Source organism: Somniosus microcephalus, chromosome 2 (assembly GCF_052327205.1).
Source record: "Somniosus microcephalus isolate GS21.2 chromosome 2, FLI_Smic_1.0, whole genome shotgun sequence".
Lineage (NCBI taxonomy): Eukaryota > Metazoa > Chordata > Chondrichthyes > Squaliformes > Somniosidae > Somniosus > Somniosus microcephalus.
Window position 1 is genome coordinate 236426660 of NC_140988.1, and position 22903 is coordinate 236449562.

The 22903-nt window shown below is 45.7% G+C and overlaps 1 protein-coding gene across 11 annotated transcripts in view; it reads left to right on the top strand.

Moving 5' to 3' along the window:
• The first annotated feature begins 7111 nt into the window (after positions 1–7111).
• exoc1 (exocyst complex component 1) overlaps positions 7112–22903 on the top strand; it is a 154620-nt gene continuing 138828 nt past the window's right edge. For 2 of the 11 annotated variants that reach the window (XM_085970270.1, XM_085970261.1), the window contains exon 1: positions 7113–7232. The gene's annotated coding sequence lies outside the window, so the exon portion shown is untranslated. Of the gene's footprint in view, positions 7289–22903 lie in introns of all 11 variants that reach the window. The other 9 variants (XM_085970287.1, XM_085970277.1, XM_085970306.1 and 6 more) reach the window with 6 other exon arrangements.

A 22903-nucleotide genomic window follows, 5' to 3' on the forward strand; every position in this document is an offset into this window, starting at 1 on the left:
GGAAGGGGCAAATCAGTCAAGGATACTGATGCTCCTGTGTCAACTAACATTTCACATGGTCGGCCCCCTAATAATGCTGCTACATAGACTCGGTTATCCGAGCCTCCTTTTACGGGGCCGCCTCCCGTCATTGACTCTTCCCTTTCGACTTGAGGTACTCAAGAAAGTCCCTTCTATCCTCCGGACTGAGATAAGCGCCCTGTGTCTGGTCCACGTTTCCTTTCTTCTGCCAACAGCTGTAACTCTGGTGTCCTGGCTTACCGCAATAGTCACATCCCCCTTTCTTTCCACTCCTGCAATCCTTTGCCATATGTCCCATCTTCCCACAATTATAACAGTTCCCCTGAATCCTCTTGTTTGATTGTGATGCCTCCCCTGCTGCTACCCTTTCCTGTTTAACTTTTACACCTCCCTTTTCGGTGTGTTCAGATTCCTTTGCATCTATCTGACATGCCCATTGAACTGCGAGATCATACGTAGGGGCGGCTATGACCCCCATTTTTAGGATGGCTTGGTGTGCCGATGAGAGTCCATCCTTAAACATCTGGATGAAGGGCTGGTCTGTTCGTTGTGGGTTTGCTTGCCCTGACGATTCACAATAGGCGTCAAACAATCGTTCTCCATAATCACTACTAAATTCTCCCTTTCTTTGCTTTATTGATTGGATTTTTCCCCAGTTTATAGTAGGGGCCCCAAGTGCTATTTCTACTGCGATCTTAAAGGGCCCGTATGCTGCCCGCTGTGCCGCCAGTGCGGCACCCGCAGGTACTGCATCCGCCCACGCTCCGTCTTGCATGCCTGCAGCGGGGTTTACATTTCTCCATTTGTCGGCTGGGCATTTCGCCCTAACTAACTGGTGGATGTCTCGAGGATGTAAATCATGGATTTCCCATATTTCCTCTAAATTCCTCCAGAACTCTGAGTTCTGACGACGGGGTTTAAGGGTTCCTAAATCTTTAAGAATGGCTTGTTTTTCAAGAGGGGAGAAAGCCCGATATCGACTTTGAGCTGGCACTGGGTGTCGTATTACGGGTGCCATCGGCACTACTGGAATATCATTTTCGTCTCTAGGTGGAGCCGAGGCATACGGTGGGGGGTTTTCTTTATCCCGTTTGTCTCCTTTTCCCTTGCCTGTCAATTCCATCCTTTCTACTAAAGTTTCTAATTCTGCTATTCTTATTTCTTGTTCTTCCATCTTACTGGTTTGTGTCTTAACCCTTTTTGTTAACATTACTACCTGATGTATTAAAATTACTCCTGCTTTCTTAGTTTTCTTTTGTTTCTGCTTTTCCCACCACTCCCGCTGTGTTATTGGTTTTTCTAGTGGATCCCACCCATCTTTCTTCATTTTATCGATCAAACCCTTTTGGTCATCAGCATAGAGTCGACTCATCGATCCTGGCGGACCCCAGTCTGGGCCTCCGCCTTCCGCCATAATGTATACATTTTTTTTTTCAATAGTTTACCGCGTTCCGGTCCACCCTAGTAACTCGTTCTCAGAGGTCTTACCTATCGTCCACCACTAGATGGTGGCAGTCCTGACTTGTAACTATCCCTGTCAGAGGTGCTCGTCTGGCACTTGCAGGCTCTAATACATTAGCACAATACGTCACTTAATGCAATCCAACAGATCCCGCAACGCAACACAGCAGAGAGACTTTTAGTCTGTCTCGGATTCCCAACTAACTCTGGCCTTCACGTGGGGCCCAGTCGCCCTCTTAATTCCGGCTCAGTATGGGTCCTCGAGACATTTACATTCCGAAATAACACATCAGGTTTCAATCAACTTAACTACTATTTAAACTGCATCTCTCACCCGTCACGGATACCAGATTCTTTCGATACTGCGTTGCTGTCACACCGCCCTTCCGAGTGATCCAATTTCTGGATGGTCAAAGATCTGACTACTCGCCCCGCTCACTGGTGCAGGCGGTCTTCCAGCTCTGCAGTACCCTGCATGCAGCGCCAATTTGTTGGGTGAAAATAAATTCACATCTAATCTGTGGTAAAGTAAAAGGTGCAGTTTATTGAAAACAGAGCTCTGGGAGAAGCGTCTCAGATCCCGCAGTCTGTGCGAGCACCTTCTCCCCAATCAACAAAATTCACAAGCTTATATACAGTACAAGACTGGAGCACATCGATAGCCTTGATTACATTACTTATTCCTTGGCCAGTCTGGCTTCGTGGCAACAGCCGCCCCCCTCCCCAATTATATTTCTTCAAAAACAACCTAATTATAACTTTACATCGTTAGCTAAGCCCCTTCTTTTAGTTCTGTCTTTTATCTAAGTTTGTCCAGTTATCTGGACAGCAGGGTCCTTTCTTACTTCATTGTGGCTTCGGCCGATCAGTGACTCATGATTGGACATGGCTCAAAGGTTAATCAGCTTCTCATATCTCCACATGCTTAATCACTTTTGTAGTTCAGTCCATTGTGTTTTTAAACTAGTCTCGACTGAAACTAGGTTGTCATGCTGTGTCGCTCGACTGCAACATTCAACTGGTTCAAATCCCAATCCTTCAGTTACACTCCCTCTAAGGCAAGTATGTCTTTGCTTAAGTAAGGAGACCAGAACTGTACACAGTACTCCAGGTGTGGCCTCACCAACGCCCTGTGTAATTGCAGTAAGACTTCTTTACTCTTATACCCTAATCCCTTTGTAACAAAAGCTAACATACCATTTGCTTTCCTAATTGCTTACTGTACCTGCATGTTAACTTGCTGTGATTCATGTACAAAGACACCCAGGTCCCTCTGAATGCAAACATTTCCCAGTCTCTCAACATTCAAAAAATATTCTGCTTTTTTGTTTTTCCTACCAAGGTGGATAACTTCACACTTCCCCACATTGTATTCCATTTGCAATCTTCTTACCCACTCAGGAACTAGATGTAATGTCTCCAAGTTTGCAGACGACACAAAGCTGGGTGGGCATGTGTGCTGTGAGGAGGATGCAGAGAAACTCCAGTATGATTTTGACAGGTTGGGTGATTGGGCAGATGCATGGCAAATGCAGTATAATGTGGATAAATGCAAGGTTAAAAATAAAATGTGAGGAGAACGTAAAGAACCTGCAAAGGGATATAGACAGGTTAAGTGAGTGGGCAATAAGGTGGCAGATGGAGTATAATGTGGGGAAATGTGAGGTTATTCACTTTGGTAGGAAGAATAGTAAAACAGAGTATTTTTTAAATGGTGAGAAACTATTAAATGTTGGTGTTCAGAAAGATTTAGGTGTCCTCGTACAGGAAACACAGAGTTAGCATGCAGGTACAGCAAGCAATTAGGAAGTCAAATGGCATGTTGGCCTTTATTGCTAGAGGGTTGGAGTACTAGAGTATGGAAGTCTTGCTACAATTGTACAGGGCTCTGGTGAGACCACACCTGGAGTACTGTGCACAGTTTTGGCCCCCTTATTTACGGGGGAGGTGCTACCTGTACAGGCCGGACGGGTTGCACCTCAACAGGGCTGGAACCAATAGCCTCGCAGGGAGGTTTGCTAGTGCTGTTGGGGAGGGTTCAAATAATTTGGCAGGGGGATGGGCACCAGGATGTAACATTAGACAGGGGAAATAAAGTGCTGAAAGTATTGGGAGAGGCAGAAAGCACTAAAGTAAGAAATAGTAAGGTATTAGGTGGGGTCAAACTAAGAGAGAATATAGGATGGTCTAAAATGGGTTTACAGTGTATGTATGTGAACGCACAAAGCATAATAAACAAGGTAATTGAGCTGCAAGCGCAAATAGCCATGTGGGAATATGATGTTGTGGCAATAACTGAGACCTGGCAAAAAAAAGGGCAGGATTGGGTATTAAATATTCCTGGTTGTAAAGTGTTCAGGAGAGATAGGGAAGGAAAGATAGGATGTGGTGTGGCAGTATTGGTCAAGGAGAATGTTACAATGCTGAAGAGGGAGGATATCCCAGAGGGTTCAAAGACAGAATCTACACGGCTAGAGTTAAGAAATAATAGAGGTGCCATTACACTACTAGGTGTATTCTATAGACCACCAAATAGTGGGAAAGATATGGAGGAGCAAATTTGCAGAGAAATTACAGAGGTGCAAGAAATATAGAGTAGTAATAATGGGGGACTTCAACTATCCTAATATAGACTGGGATCGTAATAATGTTAAGGGCAGAGAAGGGGAAGAATTTCTGAAGTGTGTTCAGGAGAACTTCCTTGATCAGTATGTTTCCGGCCCGACGAGGGAGGAGGCATTGCTGGATCTGGTTCTGGGGAATGAGGTAGGTCAAGTAGAGCAAGTGTCAGTAGGTGAACATTTAGAGAACAGTGATCATAGTAACATAAAGTTTAGATTAGCTATGGAAAAGGACAGGGGGAAATCTAGAGTAAAAATGCTTAACTGGGAGAAGGCCAATTTCAGTAGGATGAGAATGGATCTGGCCCGGTTAAACTGGAATCGAAGATTGGCAGGCAAACCTGTAATGGAACAGTGGGCTACCTTTAAAGAGGAAATAGTTCAGGTACAGTTGAGGTGCATTCCCACTAGGGGGAAAGGCAGGACAACTAAAGCCAGGGCTCCCTGGATGACGAAAGAGGTAGAGAATATGATGAAGCAGAAAAAGGGTGCATATGACAGATATCAGGTTGCAAATACATCTGAGAATCAGGCTATATATAGAAAGGTCAGAGGTGAAGTGAAAAAGAAAATAAGAGGGGCAAAGAGAGGGTATGAGAATAGAATGGCAGCCAACATAAAAGATCACTCAGAGGATGGTGAACCTGTGGGGTTGTCTACCACAGAAGGCTGTGGAGGCCAAGTCACTGAATATATTTAAGAAGGAGATAGATAGATTTCTAGACACAAAAGGCATCAAGGGGTATAGGGAGAGAGCAGGAATATGGTATTGAGATAGAGGATCAGCCGTGATCATATTGAATGGTGGAGCAGGCTCGAAGGGCTGAATGGCCTACTCCTGCTCCTATTTTTCTATGTTTTTCTATGTAATCCAAAAGTCTTCTATAGGCATATAAGTAGTAAAAGGGTAGTAAAAGGAGGGGCGGTGCCGATTAGGGGCCAAAAAGGAGATCTATGCATGAAGGCAGAGGGTATGGCTGAGGTACTAAATGAGTATTTTGCATCTGTCTTCACCGAGGAAGAGGATGCTGCCATAGACATAGTAAAGGAGGAGGTAGTGGAGATACTTGATAGGATAAAAATTGATAAAGAGGAGGTATTAGAAAGGCTGGCTGTACTTAAAGTAGTACACCAGGAGTGGATGGGATGCATCCTAGGATGCTGAGGGAATTGAGGGAGGAAATCGCAGAGGTACTGGCCATAATAGTCTAATCCTCCTTAGATACGGGGACTGGAGAATTGCAAATGTTACACCATTGTTCAAAAATGAGTGTAAAGATAAACCCAGCCAGTCAGTTTGACCTCAGTAGTGGGGAAGCTTTTAGAAACAGTAATCAGGGACAAAATTAACAATGGACAAGTGTGGATTAATTGAGGAAAGCCAGCAAGGATTTGTTAAAGGCAAATTGTGTTTAACTAACTTGATTCAGTTCTTTGATGAGGTAACAGAGAGGGTTGATGAGGGTAATGCAGTTGACGTAGTGTACATAGATTTCCAAAAGGCGTTCAACAAAGTGCCACATAATAGGCTTGTCAGCAAAGTTGAAGCCCATGGAATAAAAGGGACAGTGGCAGCATGGATACAAAATTGGCTAAGTGACAGGATCAGAGAGTAATGGTGAACAGTTGTTGTTCGGACTGGAGGAAGGAATACAGTGGTGTCCCCCAGGGGTCGGTTCTTGGACCACTGCTTTCCTTGAGATATATTAATGACTTGGGCATGGGTGTACAGGGCACAATTTCAAAATTTGCAGATGACATAAAACTTGGAAGTATAGTGAACAGTGAGGAGGAGAGTGATAGACTTCAGGAAGACATAGACAGGCTGGTGAAATGGGCGGGCACGTGGCAGGGGAATGAGGTAAATCACCCAGTGAAAGGTGAGATCGAGAAAATAGATCTTATAATATAGGAACTCAGTCATTTGGTTTGGAGTTGGTCTCGTGCTGGCATTTTGCCTTACACTGTCACCAAAAAAAGACATTTCAATTTGCATAATTAAGGGGCAATCTAAAAGGAGGGTGAGGCCACAAAAATAGGCCTCTCCATTGCATTTGGATTTGAAAATATAGTGAGGTTAGGTTTGTAGGATTTGGAAATTAAGGAGCATGAATTGGCATAAAGATATGACACAATTAAATAGTTTGTTGAGTTAACAAGTAGGCAAGGACATAATTAACAATAAGGCCTCTTGGTTAGGATAAGGTTGATGGCAAAGACTGATTAATACCTCGACTGCTCTTTTGAGAAGGGTAGTGGAGGCAAACAAAATCAAGAGGCAGTAGGCACTGTAATGGGAGACTGTAGATTTCTATGGAAGGATGATTTTTAAAAAATTCATTCCTGGGATGTGGGTGTCGCTGGCAAGGCCAGCATTTTTTGCCCATCCCTAATTGCCCTTGAGAAGGTGGTGGTGAGCCGTCTTCTTGAACCGCTGCAGTCCTTGTGGTGGATGGTCGCCCTCATCTGTGCTTATATCTTTATAATGACATAAGAATGTTGTAAAAATTCAATAAACCCATTATAAACTGTGAATTCTTTAATACAAATAATGCAACAAAATCAGAAATGGTATTCAATCACTTTTTCACCCAATGCGTCAAGAATCATACTAGGAGTAATTTGTATCCAATCTCGTTCTAAAAGTGATCAAATATAATTGAAAATAGTGGATCAGTAACTACAATATGATTCCATTTACGATTATCTGGCAGTCAGCACCATTAAAGACCAGGACAAAAATATATAATTCTGATGATGAAAAGGCAAGCTTGAAAGCAATGTGGGTAAAGAATTGGGGAACAGTTAAAACTACTCTTCCTGTCCCACAACTGGCGAAGTACGAAATCTCAATCCATCAAATGTTTGTATGTATCAGACTATTAAAATCTCTGGAGTTCTGAGGGAAAAGACTACAGGTGTGGATTTAGAGCAGTTCGGGATCGATGGTGCATCCTCGGTGTTGAGAGCCACAGAGGGACCGATTTGCCAGTCTCAATCATGGCCATGTTCAAGCTGTCACAGGGAGTCTGCAGCCGGAAGTGACGGGCACGGACCAGTTCCTGGCCTGGGATGGTCGCTGTGAGTTTGTGCCGCCGTTCAGCTTGTGTTCGTGGGGCTTTGGTGAAGGTAAGCACGGCGGGCGGGAGCAGTGAGCGTTGGAGACGCGGGGATTGGTAACAGAGGTGAGAAGCTCGGCTCGGCGTGCGGGTTGGGCCCCGGTTGGGTACAAGAACCCGGGGTGGCGGTGTTGTTGCTGCTGTGTTTGGGGGTTTGTTGAATGTGACACTTGTCTGTTATTTAGTTTTGCCCCAGCTCGCCAAGCTTGGACATCAATATTTTATCCTGATAATAAATTGATAAATTGCAAAGTCGGAAATGCCATCTGTTGTATGTTCCTTTTTGTTAAACACAGAGGTGATTGAGGCCACTTCCAGTTCCTCCTTGACTGGTTGGGCCTATTTTGATGAACCAGTAAGGGGTGACATTGGGTTGCCCCAGTGTTGCCAAACAAGAATCAGCACAAATGCCCCTTTTAGGTTGCCATTCATAATATGGACCAATCAAACTAAAAGATGCTCAACATAAGCAAAAAGTCCCAACAAAAGTAAAGGGAACCTTCCCAACTAAATCATCATGTCATTATCAGTGACTGTAAGACATTCTATACCCTCTGGTGTCCACTGGTCTCAAAAGATCTCCATTGCCACCCAGGCAGCCAGGGCGACCACCCTCTTACAACAGTGACTCCACTTCAAAAAAGTACTTCCTTTGCATGTAAAGCTCTTTGAGACATCTGGTGGTTGTGAAAGGCGCTATATAAATGCAAGTCTTTTTTGCGTTCAGGATGGGCCGTGCTCATCCAGGACCTACAATTCGGCATCACCAACTGGTTGGGCCCAACGGTTCTTTTGTGTTGTAAATTGTGTAATTGAAGTTACTATGTAGTATTTATTGTGCAACAACTGCGTTAGTATATTGAGGCAAACATTGAGTTTTTGGAATTGTTATTTACTTCTCCCATCGTGCCCTGTTCGAATTCCTTCAGTCCGAGACCACCTTGGTCAAAGTCACCCTGAATACATACGGGCCGAATGGCCTCCTTCTGTGCTAGAATCATAGAATGGTTACAACAACCTTTGTGATTACAACTGCGATGCATTATCTCTCCTTGCCCGTATCATCCTCTCCATGGCATTCAACTCAATTGACCATTTCAAGTTCCTCCACTGTCAGCCCTCTTGGTACACCTCCATGACACTATGTTCACTTGGTCTCTCTGCTACCTGTATCCAATGCAGCCTGCAAAATCTTTTGCTCTCCCTGCCACACGGTCCCCTTGGGAATCCCTCAAGATTCCATCCTTGATTTCCCTTTTACTTCTCATCTACGTGCTGCTCCATGGCGATATCAATTGACGGCATGGGGTTGGCTTCTATATGTATGCCATTGATGGTTAGTTCCACCTCCCTGCCCACAACTCAGGTTTGGGACTTGTCTGATGTCAAATTATGGATGAGCTTGATCTTTCTTCATAAAATTGATGAGACTGTTTGGCTCTGTGCCCTAATTCCGAACCCCTCTGTAGTTACTCAGTCTGGCTGAATCAGACTGCGTAGATCCTCAGTCCTGTTTGACCCTAGCTTCAAAATCCATATAGAATCCATCGTCCAGATTACTTATTTGCACTTCCACAACATCATTCTCCTCTGCCCTTATGTCACTTCCGCTGCTGTTGAAACGCTCATCCAAGAGTTTGTTGCCTCTCCAGTGCTGTCCTATTTGGCGTCCCCAGCTTTTCCCTACACAAACTCTAACTCGTTTAACAGTCTACCACCCACAGTAAGTCCTACTTCGTGTATCACACCAATCCTCACTGACTTCCATTGGCTTTCCATCCCTGAACAAATTCCTTGTTCTGAGTTACAAATCCTTCCACAGCCTCGCCCCTTCCTACCTCTGCAATGTTTTACAGCTATACGTGCCATCCCACACCCTCCTAATTCTGGTCTCTCTCCGCTCAGTATCTGAGCCTTTATCTGTCTTGGGCTTACACTTTGGAGCTCTTTGCCCTAAACCCTTGTGTCCTGCCGTCTCGCTCCCCATCTTCAGAAGCCTCCTTAAAACCTACCTCTATGACCACGTTTTTGGTCACCTCCCCATAATCTTCACCTACTGTTCAGCATCCAATTTTACCTTTGTGAAGCACCCTAGAATGTTTCTTCATTAAAGGTGCTGTATAAATACAAGTTATTATTGTCCTTTTAAGCTATGTTTCTATTTTTAGAAATGTATACCATATTGTTTTTAGTCAGTTTGTTTCACAAAGGTAGCTTGCACTGCACTCTGAAGTACAGAGATGGACAAATGTCAAAACATTGCAGGTGCTGGAAATCTGAACAAAGGCTGAAATTGCTGGAATGCTCAGGCCAGGCAGCATCTGTGGAGAGAACAGAGGAGTTCATGTTTCAGATGTGGATTTTTTGGCAGTTTTGAAAAAGGGTCCACACCTAAAACATTAACTACTGTGAGATGAGATTTGGACTGCACTCTGAAATACAGTATTATAAGTTTGAGCTGGAGGAAAAAAATGCTAGAATTACTAGCTTGGACAGAATCCAGTGAGCTGAACCATTAGGTGATATCATTTTGACAAAATACTTTATAGAATCATAGAAATTTATGGCATAGAAGGAGGCTGTATGGCCCATCGTGTCTGTGCCGGCCGAAAAAGAGCTATCCAGCCTAATCCCACTTTCCAGCTCTTGGTACGTAGCCTTGTAGGTTACGGCACTTCAAGTGCATATCCACGTATTTTTTAAATGTGCTGAGTGTTTTTGCCTCTAACACCCTTTCAAGCAGTGAGTTCCAGACCCCCACCACCCTCTGGGTGAAAAACATTCTCCTCAACTCTCCTCTAATCCTTCTACCAATTACTTTAAATCTATGCCCCATGGTTATTGACCTCTCTGCTAAGGGAAATAGGTCCTTCCTATCCATTCTATCTAGGTCCCATATAATTTTATACACCTCAATCAAGTCTCCCCTCAGCCTCCTGTTCCAAAGAAAACAACTCCAGCCGATCCAATCTTTCCACCTAGCTAAAGTTCTCCAATCCAGGCAACATCCTCGTAAATCTCCTCTGTACCCTCTCTAGTGTAATCATATATTTCCTGTAATGTGACCAGAACTGTACGCAGTACTCTAGCTGTGGCCTAACTAGTGTTTTATACAGTTCAAGCATAAGCTCCCTGCTCTTATATTCTATGCCTCGGCTAAAAAAGGAAAGTATCCCGTATGCCTTCTTATCTACCTGTCCTGCTACCTTCAGGGATCTGTTGACATGCACTCCAAAGTCCCTCTGTTCCTCTACACTTCTCGGTATCCTACCATTTATTGTGTATTCCCTTGCCTTGTTAGCCCTCCCCAGATACATTACCACAAAATTCCGGGCTAATGTATGTGTGATTAAAGCAGCCTAACTGTTTTGGTTGAGTCTTTTGTTACATGCTCTGGTGTAGTAGGTAGTAATACTACAGAATGCTTTCAGACAGCCCTCGTGTTCATGACTTTGGTTTGCATTTTGTTTTCAAAAAGAATGAAGTGCCTTAGTACTTGGCTTTTTTTTAGGCTGTTGTGTTAGTATTTCTTTGTGAATAATTTGTACAAGTTGAGGAATTTCCCCCCCCCCCCCTATGTAGTGGTGATAATTCAGAAAACAACTGAGGCTGTATCATTTTGGGGAAGGGGGAACTCGGGGAGAAGCGATTGTTGAAGTTAGCACTGGCTGGTGGTGCAGCCAGAGCACAAAGTTTGATGTCGAGTTGATGACCAAGGCGCTGAAAAAGTATTAAAATATTGTAACAAGAACGGGAATAAGAATTGGCACAGATTTAAGGTGATTGCAAAAGACCCTGAAGTGACAGGTGGTTAGGATTTGGAATGCACTGACTGATAGGGTGGTGGATACAGATTCAATAGTAGCCTTCAAAAGGTCATTGGATAAATATTTGAAGGAGAAAAATTTCAGGGATATGGGGAAGGCGCGGAAGAGTGAGACTAACAGGACTGCTCTTCGAAGGGGAAGATTCGATGGGCCGAGTGGGCTCCTTCTGTGCTGTACTATTCTATAGCAACTGGCACTTGGAGAAAATTGTCCTGTTTGTGTTATCTCCTTTACATTGAATAAATGATGCATACCACGTACATGGCATAACCATCTATTATTGCTATTCTGGGCCACGTGCATTAGTAAACTGTTGTATGAATCCCAGCCAAAAGTTAATTAAATTCCATGATCAGTGACTTGTAAAATAAGATATTACATAAATGTTTATTTAGCTTTAGTTGGGACAGTTACAGAGGCCAGCTTTAATATTTCCTATGTCTTTCCTGAAGGGACACTCATCTTTTTCTGCAGAATTTTGATTGAGATCTTGACAATCCTATTAGTAAAGATAAAAATTGGGAACTATGACCAGGTTTGGCCCCCAAAATATATTTTGAAATGACTAGTTCCATAATTATTGATACTTTAAATATTGGAACATCTCTCTTCTCTCTCTCAGGCAGTCCCTTGGAACCAAAGATGACTTGCTTCCACATTAAAAATGAGTTCTCAGGTGATTGATGAGTCCAATTCGGGACCTACAGTCTCTGTCACAGGTGGGGCAGAAGGTGGTTGAAGGGGCGGGTGGGTGGGGTGCTTGGGATGACATGCGCTCCTTCCGCAGTTTGCGCTTGGCTTCCGCTTGCTCCTGGTGAAGAGACTCGAGGTATTCGGCGCCTTCCCAGATGCTTTTCCTCCACTTTGTGCTGTCTTGGGCCAGGGATTCCCAGGTGTCGATGGGGATGTTGCACTTTATCAAGGAGGCTTTGAGGGTGTCCTTGAAGTGTTTCCTCTGCCCACCTGGGGCTCTCTTGCCGTGTCGGAGCTCCGAGTAGAGCGCTTGTTTTGGGAGTCTCATATCGGGCATGCGGACGATGTGACCCGTCCATCGGAGCTGATCGAGCGTGGTCAAAGCTTCGATGCTGGGGATGTTGGCTTGAGCGAGAACACTGACGTTGGTGCGCCTATCCTGCCAATGGATTTGCAGGATCTTGCGGAGGCAGCGTTGGTGGTACCTCTCCAGTGCTTTGAGGTGCCTGCTGTACATGGTCCATGTCTCTGAGGCATACAATAGGGCGGGTATTACTACTGCTCTGTAGACCATGAGCTTGGTGCTGGGTTTGAGGTCCTGGTCTTCAAACACTCTGGGCTAAAAATTCAGTTGGGCGCCGTTTGGGGCGCCAAGCTCGCCTGGGCGCCGGAATTACCGCTGCGAGCGGAGCCACTTGCGCCATCCGGATATTCAGTTTCTGCACCCCAAATGGAAGCGGGCCACTACTCGAGGCTTCCCGCGCCCCGCTTGGGGCGCTCACCCTGAATATCGGCGCGCTAAGGGCCGCAGCGCCACACGCTGCGGCACGGCACACTGCGGTACTGCAGGCCTTCCTCCCACTGTTAAGGGGGAGGTGCCTGCAACAGCGCTCGCTCCGCTCGCGAGTGCCGGCAAATGAGCCCGGCACCAAGGAGAAGTGCCGGGCTCTCGGGGAAACAGCTGGCAATGCCGCGGGGGGGGGGGGGGTTTAGGAGGCCGGGGACGGAGGTGCTGGCAGGCGGCCGCCCGCACCTCCACCTTAACTAGCGCCACTACCGCCACAAGTAGGCCCTGTGAACCGGTCGCTATTTGCGACCGGCGTTAAAGAGGCGGGCGCGACCAAATATGGTCATCGGGGCGGGAGCGGGGCGCTGCGCACACCGATGACGTCATCGGTGGCGGCGCAGCGCTACAGGCTAACGCCGCCATTAGTGCCCCGCTAAATATCGCGGTGGCCAGTGGCGCTAAAGCCACTGAGTGCCCTCTTTGGGTGCAAACTGGTGGCGCAGCCCACTGAATTTCTAGGCCTCTCTTCCTCAGGCGACCGACGGCTGCACTGGCACACTGAAGGCAGTGTTGGACTTCGTCATTGATGTCTGCCCTTGTTGACAGTATGGAAAGTGGTCCACGTTGTCCAAGGCCTTGTAGATTTTGATAATCGGGGGGCAGTACTGTGTGGCGGGGGCAGGTTGGTAGAGGACCTTTGTCTTACGGATGTTTAGTGTAAGGCCCATGCTCTCGTACGCTTCGGTGAAGGTGTTAACGATGGTTTGGAGTTCGACCTCCGAGTGTGCGCAAACGCAAGCGTCGTCTGCATACTGTAATTCACCGACAGGAAGGGACGACCTTGGATCTGGACTGAAGGCGACGGAGGTTGAACAGTTTCCCGTTAGTTCTGTAAATTAGCTCCACTCCAGCGGGGAGCTTACTGAGGGTGAGATGGAGCATTGCCGCAAGGAAGATCGAGAAGAGCGTTGGTGCGATGAGACAGCCTTGCTTGACCCCGGTCTGTACATGAATTGGGTCTGTGGTGGAACCGTTAGTCAGGATCACAGCTTGCAGGCGGAGGATGGTGACAAACTTTTGAGGGCAGCCGAATTTGAGGAGGACACTCCATAATCCCTCACGGTTGACAGTGTCAAAGGCGGCCATGTACAGCGGTTGGTGCTGTTCCCTGCATTTCTCTTGTGTTTGGCCCCCAAAATATACTTTGAAATGACTAGTTCCATAATTATTGACACTTTAAATATTGGCACATAAGTAAATGCTAGATTGTAGCCTTAAGATGGCCAGGGACAAGTACCCTACTTAACACCTGCAGGCTGTGAAAAGAAGTAAAAATATGTTTGTCTTGCTGTGAAATGTAATTGTGAGAATGCAGACCCATGACTTGAGTTACAATTCAGGCTACATCCAACCAGTTTTTGTTGGTGCTTAATACAAACCTACGTTTCCATAGGCAAGCTGCAAAGTTTATGAAACAAAATTATGCGGTATGCGCGAAATAAATTTGATGGTGTTGCCACTGGATGATTAATGAACACCTCTACTGTTGGCATATGCAATGGAAATGAAATATGTAGCACACAGTGTGCTCCAGATCCTCTCCAAACCGGTGGTAAACATCAGGCTACCAGACCATATAGGTTGGGTTATAAGCTACTGATTCCTATTTTTTTTTTAAAGTAAGATTATACAGAACCAAGAATGAAGCAGTAGACACATATAATAAACAGTTTGTTAAACCTTATACAATTGTGTCAGAACAGTAAAAGCTCTGAACGCAAAGCAGTTTTCCTCAATAATGTTTGGATATGAGTCCATGATGAAAAGCTTTGTGAGAAATAGAGCCATGCAGAGCTCCCATTAGCCCTCAACTTGTGTAGTGACTTGCTGAAATAGGAAATTAAAGAATATGGGACATCAGTCTGGATATATGTCCAAACTAGCATAAAGGAAGATTTATAAAAATGAGATTCTTTCCAACTACTTCCAGGGGTTCTCAACTGGGGGTCCGTGGCCCGTCCACAAGAAGTTATAAAAAGGGAGTATGAAAAGAAACTTGCAAGGGATATCAAAATCAATGCAAATTTTTTTAACAATTATATTAGGAAAAAAGGTGGTCAGGAGCAATGTTGGCCCCTTGTAAACTGATATCGGTGATATTATCCATGATAAGGAAATGGTGGACATGTTGAATAATTACTTTGCGTCAGTATTTACAGTAGAGGAAGAGGATAGCATGCCGGAAATCCCAAGGAAACTAATATTGAATCAGGGACAGGGACTCAACAAAATTAATGTAAGCAAAATAACAATAATGAAGAAAATAATGGCACTAAAGAGTGAGACACGCCCAGGACTAGATGGTTTCCATCCCAGGATTTTAAAGGAAGTAGGTGAGCACATTGCAGATGTCTTAGCTATAATCTTCCAACGTTCTCTCAATTCAGCAACTGTTCCTTTTAGATTGGAAAATTATGCATGTCACTCTGCTATTTAAGAATAGTGAGGGAGGGAAACCAGAGAATTATAGACCAGTTAGTCTAAAATCTGTTGTCGGGAAATGACTAGAGTCAATAATTAAGAGGATAGGTTGACTGAACACCTTGAAAATTTTCAGCTGATCAGAGAAAGCCAGCAAGGATTTGTAAAGTGTAGATCATGCCTGACAAACCTGATTGAATTTTTTGAAGAGGTGACTAAAGTAGCGGACAGGGGAATGTCTATGGGTGTTATTTATATGGACTTCCAGAAGACATTTGATAAGGTCCCTCATAAGAGACTGTTAACTAAATTGAAGCCCATGGAATTGAATGCAAATTATTGACCTGGTTAGGAAATTGGCTAAGTGGCAGGAGACAGAGAGTAGGGATAATGGGCAGGTACTCTAATTGGCAGGATGTGACAAGTAGTGTCCCGCAGGGATCTGTGTTGGGGCCTCAACTATTCACTATATTTATTACCGATTTAGATGATGGTATAGAAAGCCACATATCCGAATTTGCCGACACACAGAAAGGCGGCATAGGCAGTGTAAATGAAAGCATAAAATTATAAAGGGATATTGATAGACTAAGTGAATGGGCAAAACTGTGGCAAATGGATTTCAGTGTAGGCAAATGTGAGGTCATCCACCTTGGACCATAAAAAGATAGAACAGGGTGTGATAGAACGGATTCTTTACCCTCAATCTGGTTCAGTAATCACTGAGTCGAATGCAACTGGAGAATTCAAACGATTTATTTTCCGCGGAGTCTTACTCTGAAATGTCGGCACCGACTCCTGCAAGAGTCTGACGAACCCAACAGAGCAAGCAATTTGTCATACAGTGTGCTACATTATTATACTTGCATTTGAGAAGACATTAACACCTCGTACATTCCTGCACCAATCCTGAGCTGTGCACGTATACATTTAATTTGATTTCCTGGCCTGGCAGTTTGAAATAAAGAAGTCACATTTAACTGACTGGGTTACAGCTAAGTAAACATCCTGGTAATGTGTTCATGATCACCTAAACATTATGGTAATGCGTTTGCAATCATGGTAATGCATTTTCTGATCGCCTATTGTCTGTATAACTTCTGCACGCTGCCTTACATTGTTCCTACCAGCAAGGTGTGACATTGTGGGCGCCAGCCATATTAGCAGCCAAAGATCAGTTTAGCCTTTTTATTTTACTTCTTGCTGCCTTCACAGTTTCTTGTTTCTATTTCCTTGACCTTGGTATTCTCATTCCCTCCTTTTATCATTCTATGATAACCAACCGTTATTCGGTTACGTCTATTTTATTCAGTCGATCAAATTCTTTATTATCATCGTACTTTACTTCCTTCATTTCACATTCATTGGTCGGTCTTACCATTAACATCTTTGGGCTACCTATTTTCTCCAAAGCTAGCTGCATTCTTCCTAGCACACATTTCATGATTGCTAGTCCAATAAAAATACAGGCGATTGCAACTACTAGGTACATAGCCATATTTATCAACCAGTCATACCATCCTCCAAATCCCCAGTTACTTGCTTCCTTCATATTATCCATTTGTTCCCTTATCTTAGTGATAAAGCGGGTGATGTTCTCTGACTCCCATAAGGCATTTACCTTTTACTATTGCACAGACACCACCTTCTCGGGCCAGCAGGTAGTCTAGGGCATATCTGTTTTGCATAGTGAATAACCTGAGTTCCGACAATTCTTTAGTAACTGCGTCGAGGGCCCCCATGGTAGCATTACCCAGGATGGTGAGGCCACAGATAAGGTAGTTCCGGTTATTGGCGGCCAGATAGGCTCCAATATAGCCTATAGAGAACAGGCCAGCAAATCCATATCCTATAGAGGTTCCGTGTCCTCCTAGGGATTCAGGATCTTTCCACTTGGAGCAAAACTCTTTCGAGGCTGCCCTGACTACTATTTTTCGGTGGGATGTCCATTGGGAGGGGCAGGGTACTGTGGTAGGGGTTAAGGTAGCGATGGCTACCGTCCGGGGAGCGGTATCTATTACCATGTAATTAGTAGCTCTTCCTTGGCTCAAGAAAAAGTAGCCTGGTTTGGTATATATCACGGATATGTGTTTCTGCCTTGTGCTTAAATGGCTCGGGGGAAGGAAATAGTCAAAACCTTGGATCTCACGAGTATCAGTAGGCTGGGTATTAGCTATTTTCACTAGTATAAGGTTTCCCCCCCTACCTTCAGAGTTGTCCCATCCCCTTCTCCACATAAAACTTGTACTCCTTTGGTTATTGACACACATGCGGATTGCTCACGTGCAGCTACCGGTGTCTGGTCCTATCATACACTGATGGTGGAGGCAGCGTGTCACCAAGCAGGTGTAGTTCTGCTTAACCCATACTGACCTACAACCATAGCCCGTCCCATTCCAACAATTCTCATAGCCACCAGGGTTCCTGCTTAGTTTCAGGCAATTGGCGGGCGGGGTTAAGGTATAGGGTATTGTTATATTGGTTGTGGGAGGGAGAAGGTGAGCATCTAAAAGAAAGTCCGGGGGAACAATAACCGGGGTTGGGGCAAACACCCCCTCAACAGATATCAGGGGCGGATAACAAACAATTGACTCTGGTGAGTATAGGGCTGCGTGAGTCTGGAGGAATAGGTTGCCCGTCGGGGTTTCTTCAGGGAAAGTGTGTTGGAGATCTCGTTCATGTCTCTTTGTGAGGATACCTTCTACCCTCGAATAGTCGAAGCTGCTCATAGGGGGCAGTCCATTTCTTTTCCTTTCCTGGTTGGACTTCGGATAACAGCTTTGTCCTTTGGTATCGGTAGTTCTGTTGCATGGTCCTGCAGTAACAGACTTGGTCACCTGGCGTCGACAGACGTAATCAAATTTACACTTGGTCCAATGGCATGGCAATGTTCCTCTGTGTATGTATCTCAGCATTAGCGAGCGGTGGGGCTGTCTAATAAGCCCAATGTAGGTGTCCCAGTTGATCACATTCCATTTCCCGAACCCGCCTGGGTTATCATCATTGCACCGAAGCACGTCTCCGTGGCATAGGTGGTGTACCCGCTTGGGTTGGTTCCGCCGGCATGTTCTCCTTCTGGGCTGTTGAGTTATTCCAAGGGTGATCGGGACACTGATAGAGAGGATCCACAGCGACGTCTGCATGGCTGGTCGGCGCGGCACGTCTGTTTAGGGAGAGATTTCTTGGAAGCAAGAGAGGTTAGCATTCTTTAAGTTTCAGGCATAGCATTACTGACAATTTTACAGTGGTGGAGGTGAACCCAAGCACTCTTTCCCTCTACTTTGGCAGCAGTTGGGGTGGTGAGTAGGACTTGATAGGGTCCTTCCCAACGAGGTTCCAATCCTTTTCGCGTCCAATTCTTGATTAATACATACGCTCCGGGCTTGACCTGGGACGGACTGACTATAGGAGGGAGGTCGATGTAAGCAGCGCGTACCCGGGAGTGCAAACTTTTCAATGCCCTGGTTAACGACAAAATATAGTTAGTCATTTCTGCCGTCATGTGGTGAAAGTGGACAGTCTTTGGGACTTCCTGGTTCCACGGGGTTTTGAGAGGTCTGCCATATATGATTTCAGCAGGGCTTAATCTTGCTGCACCAGCCGGGGTAGTGCGTATTTGGAACAAGGCCACGGGGAGTAGTTTGAGCCATGTAGTTCCCGTCTCGGCCTGTAATTTGGCAAGTTTATTTTTCAAGGTCTGATTAGCCTGCTCGACCAGTCCGGCGGCCTGTGGCCTGTAGGCACAATGTAGCTGCTGTTGGATGCCCATTTGAGTGCAGAACTCCTTGTTTACCAGACCCACGAAGTGAGGGCCGTTGTCTGAACTTAATCGGTTTGGAATTCCATACCTTGGAAAAATTTCTCTCATTAAAACTTTTACAACAGTGGAGGCTTTGTTATCCGTAGTCGGGTAGGCCTCAATCCACTTACTAAATACATCAACAATAACCAGTACACATTTATAACACTGACACCTTTCTAATTCAATGTAGTCCATCTGTAGGGTCTCAAAGGGACCCGTGGGTAACGGCGTCTTACCCGTTTCACAAGGTATGCCTTTTCCCGGGTTATGCTGCTGACAAATGAGGCAGCGACTGCTAATACCTTGAGCCAGAGCTTGTAATCTAGGATGCCACCATGTAGCTAATAACGTGTCACTAGTTGCTCTGGCACCACAATGAGTTGCAAAGTGTATACATTCAATAACCCATAATGCTAGCTCATCTGACATACAAGTTTGCTCGGCAGGGGTGACCCATAATTTAGACACACAATCATATGTACAACCGAGCTGTTTCCACAGTCCCTTATCACGGTCAGGAGTGTCCTCCTGTAACTTAATGACGTCTTGGATGGTTGGCATTGGCTTTTCCGAGGGAGACTTGCTTTTATTTGAGCTTTTAGTCTGGCTCATCATTCTAGGCACAACCACTCGTTCCTGGGACGCTTCCCTTGCTCCCTGGTCAGCGCATCTATTCCCTATATCTACTGGGGTTTGTCCTGCTGTGTGTGCGGAGCACTTTATCACAGAGATCTGTTTTGGTAGCATGAGGGCTTGTAGCAAATCAGATACTAATTTCTGATGGGATATCTGTGTTCCTGCAGAGGTTAGGAACCCTCTGTTTATCCATAATTGTCCGAAATCATGAACCACTCCGAAGGCATATCTCGAGTCTGTATAAACGTTAACCTTTAAGTCCTTCCTTAAGATACAAGCTCGTATTAATGCGAACAGTTCTGCTTGTTGGGCGGAATACGGAAGTTCAAAGGCGGCAGACTCCAAAGTATCCATGAGATTGCAATCCAGCCCATTTGTGATCACGAATTGGTGTTTCACAGACTCATTTTGAAATGCTACTTCAACTGGTTCTGATATCGGGTACTGGCACACTTGTCCTTGGAATCCGGACAGGCTTTGTGTCTCCCCAGATTTAGGGAGATTGAGCTCTGATCGGACAGATGACATAGCAGCTCCGGTGTCTACCAGAAACGTATGTCGGCTCCCTTCAATCAGCAGGGATAGAACGGGCTCCTTGTCCGACTGGAACCCGTTCGCCACGAGGTTGGCTAGTCAGTACTGGGGAAACGGATTATTCTGGGAGAAGTCTGTATATCTTCCTCGTCCCCGATTTCCCTGCCAACCTCCCCGTTGTCCTTGCATGTGGCCCCCTCTTCCTTGTCTTCGGGAGGGACATTCCCTGCTCCAATGGCCTTGCTGGCCACAATTAAAACAGGTATCTGACCCTGCTTGCCTCCCTCCTCTTCCTCTATCGCCGAAATTTTGTCTTGGGGGAGCGTAGGGTGGGCCATAATTAGGGACGGTTGGTCCGTTGGGATGGCTGGTATCTCTGTACCCTTGTCTATCAACCCACCCTGGGACGCAGTACTGGGGCTCCGTCTGATATCCTATCATATCTTGGGTGGGCTTTGGCTCTTCCTTTTTTATCACGTACTCAGTCTTGACCTTGACCTGGGGCTGACTCTCCTGACTCTTACTCTCGTTCCAATAATATTTCACTGCCCTGGCCATCTGGCTGGGACTATTCTCTGACCAGTCCATATTGTTAGTCTTAATTGCTTCAGACACCGAGGTTGGTAGACAATTTATCAGGATAGCACAGTATTGCGGCGAGTTTGCTCCGTTCCGGTAATTAGCAGCTCCTGACTGACTCCGATATACCTCAGAGAATCTCTCTAGGAATTCCTCTGCTCCCTCGCCCTTTTGTGGTTTAGTATCCAACACCTTGGATATATCAATGGGTTTCTGCAGGGTGGTGGTTAAGGCAGTGAGTATGGCGCGTTCACGAGCAGCACTCTGTGCGTTTTGAGCCTCTAATGTGGCATGGTCCTCAAAGCCTAGGTTAACCAAAAACCTTGCATGTTCGGCGGGATTCAAGATCTGCTGTACTAACGCCCATAAGTCTCTTGATTCAGCGTTATAGACAAGTATAGTAGTCCGGAGGAATTCTACAAACAAGGTGGGGGATTTCTTCCTATCTGGCATCCCGGCTAAGATAGCCATTATCTCGTTAGGTTTCCAGGGGTAGAAGATACCTATGGTCCGGGGGTTATCGGCGGCCACTGGAATATTTGCGTTAAGGGCAGTGTTAGGCATTTGTCTCACCGGCAACTGCCGGGGTGTCGGTTTATGTCTGGCGGGTCTCTCGGTATCAGATTCTGATTCCAGGGATGACAAGTCGTCTCCTGAATCTCCACTGTCAATGTCACTATGGTCCCGGCACTCTAAAAAGGACCTTAAAGCCTTGAGGGTACTCTGGCTCTGACTCTCTAGTCTCTGACTTTGAATCATCTGCCTTTGATTTCTCCGTTTTCGTGACCTTGATGGACTGGGTTGGGGTGGGGAGGGTGTCGTCGGGGGCCGATTATTCTTAGTCCTGAGTCGGGTGTAAAAGGCAACAGGGTCGGTATACTGGGGACCCGGTTGTTGGTCTCCCATCTGGACCAGCGGGGGATTATTTACTTGAACCGTGACTGACGGCGGCGGGGAAACGGCACTGGCAGATACTTGAGGTGTCGGTGTGGGGGTTTGTGCAGCTGGTGCGGGTGCCACCGGGGGATAAATGTTAACGTACGGGGGGCGAGCGTGGGGAACAACCTGAGCCCTGTGATTCCATTCGTCCAAATCATCATCACCATCTCCCTCTGTCAAGGCAAGGCCAACCATTGGATTACGTAATCCACTCTTATCAGCCTTTCCAGGCTCGCTCGTGGTCTTTTCAGACTCCTGTTTTGAGCGTTTCTCATGAGCGCATTTCTTTTTCAATACCTCTACTGATTTGACTACCCCTCCCCCTGTAAGTGCTATTCCTAATTTTAAGGCATTATCCTGCCAACTTGCTAACAAGGAAGTTTCTTTCAGTTCCTGACAGTACTGTCTCCATAGGGCAATTAGTTCTTTGGCTGTGGTACCCCTGTTACTTTTCCAAATTAGTTCTTGAGCCTTTTTAGCGGCATCTAGATTCTTAGTTCCTCCTAGTGGCCATTGATCACTTCCTAATTTCTTATTCAATCCTCCCGACAACTGTCTAAGTTGCTTTGCTTTGTCAGGATGTTGTTCACAAAGGGTCTGTAAGGCGCTACCCGATTCAGTCGTGGTATCTAAACAGTTGCCCATCTTACTCCCCTTGTGAACTTTACACAGTCGTGTTTTAAACTTGTTCAGAGCCTAGGCGTGCCAAGTGATATACGAGGTCGACGCTCTTTACCTGACACAAGTGCTTATTTCTAAGTTTACACAGTTCCTAGTTATTCCCTCAGTACGTATACTGACCCTCAGTGATATCCGATCACTGACCCTCAGTGATATCCGATCACTGACCTAATCACCTATCCCTTCCAGTATTCGCCAGACTGACCTGGATCTCGGCGGGACACCACACGGGAGTTAGCGATTGGCCGACTCGTCGTCAGACTGGCGGAATCAGAGGAAAACCGAGGTAGTACAAGAAACTACTTACATCGGGGGCCCATTTCCTCTCTCCACGTCCGAGACGATTCAACTCTTAGTTCGCGAACTCTCGGTGACTGTCCGTTGAGATCCCACTTCTGACACCAAATGATAGAACGGATTCTTTTACCCTCAGTCTGGTTCAGTAATCACTGAGTCGAATGCAACTGGAGAATTCAAACGATTTATTTTCCGCGGAGTCTTACTCTGAAATGTCGGCACCGACTCCTGCAAGAGTCTGACGAACCCAACAGAGCAAGCAATTTGTCATACAGTGTGCTACATTATTATACTTGCATTTGAGAAGACATTAACACCTCGTACATTCCTGCACCAATCCTGAGCTGTGCACGTATACATTTAATTTGATTTCCTGGCCTGGCAGTTTGAAATAAAGAAGTCACATTTAACTGACTGGGTTACAG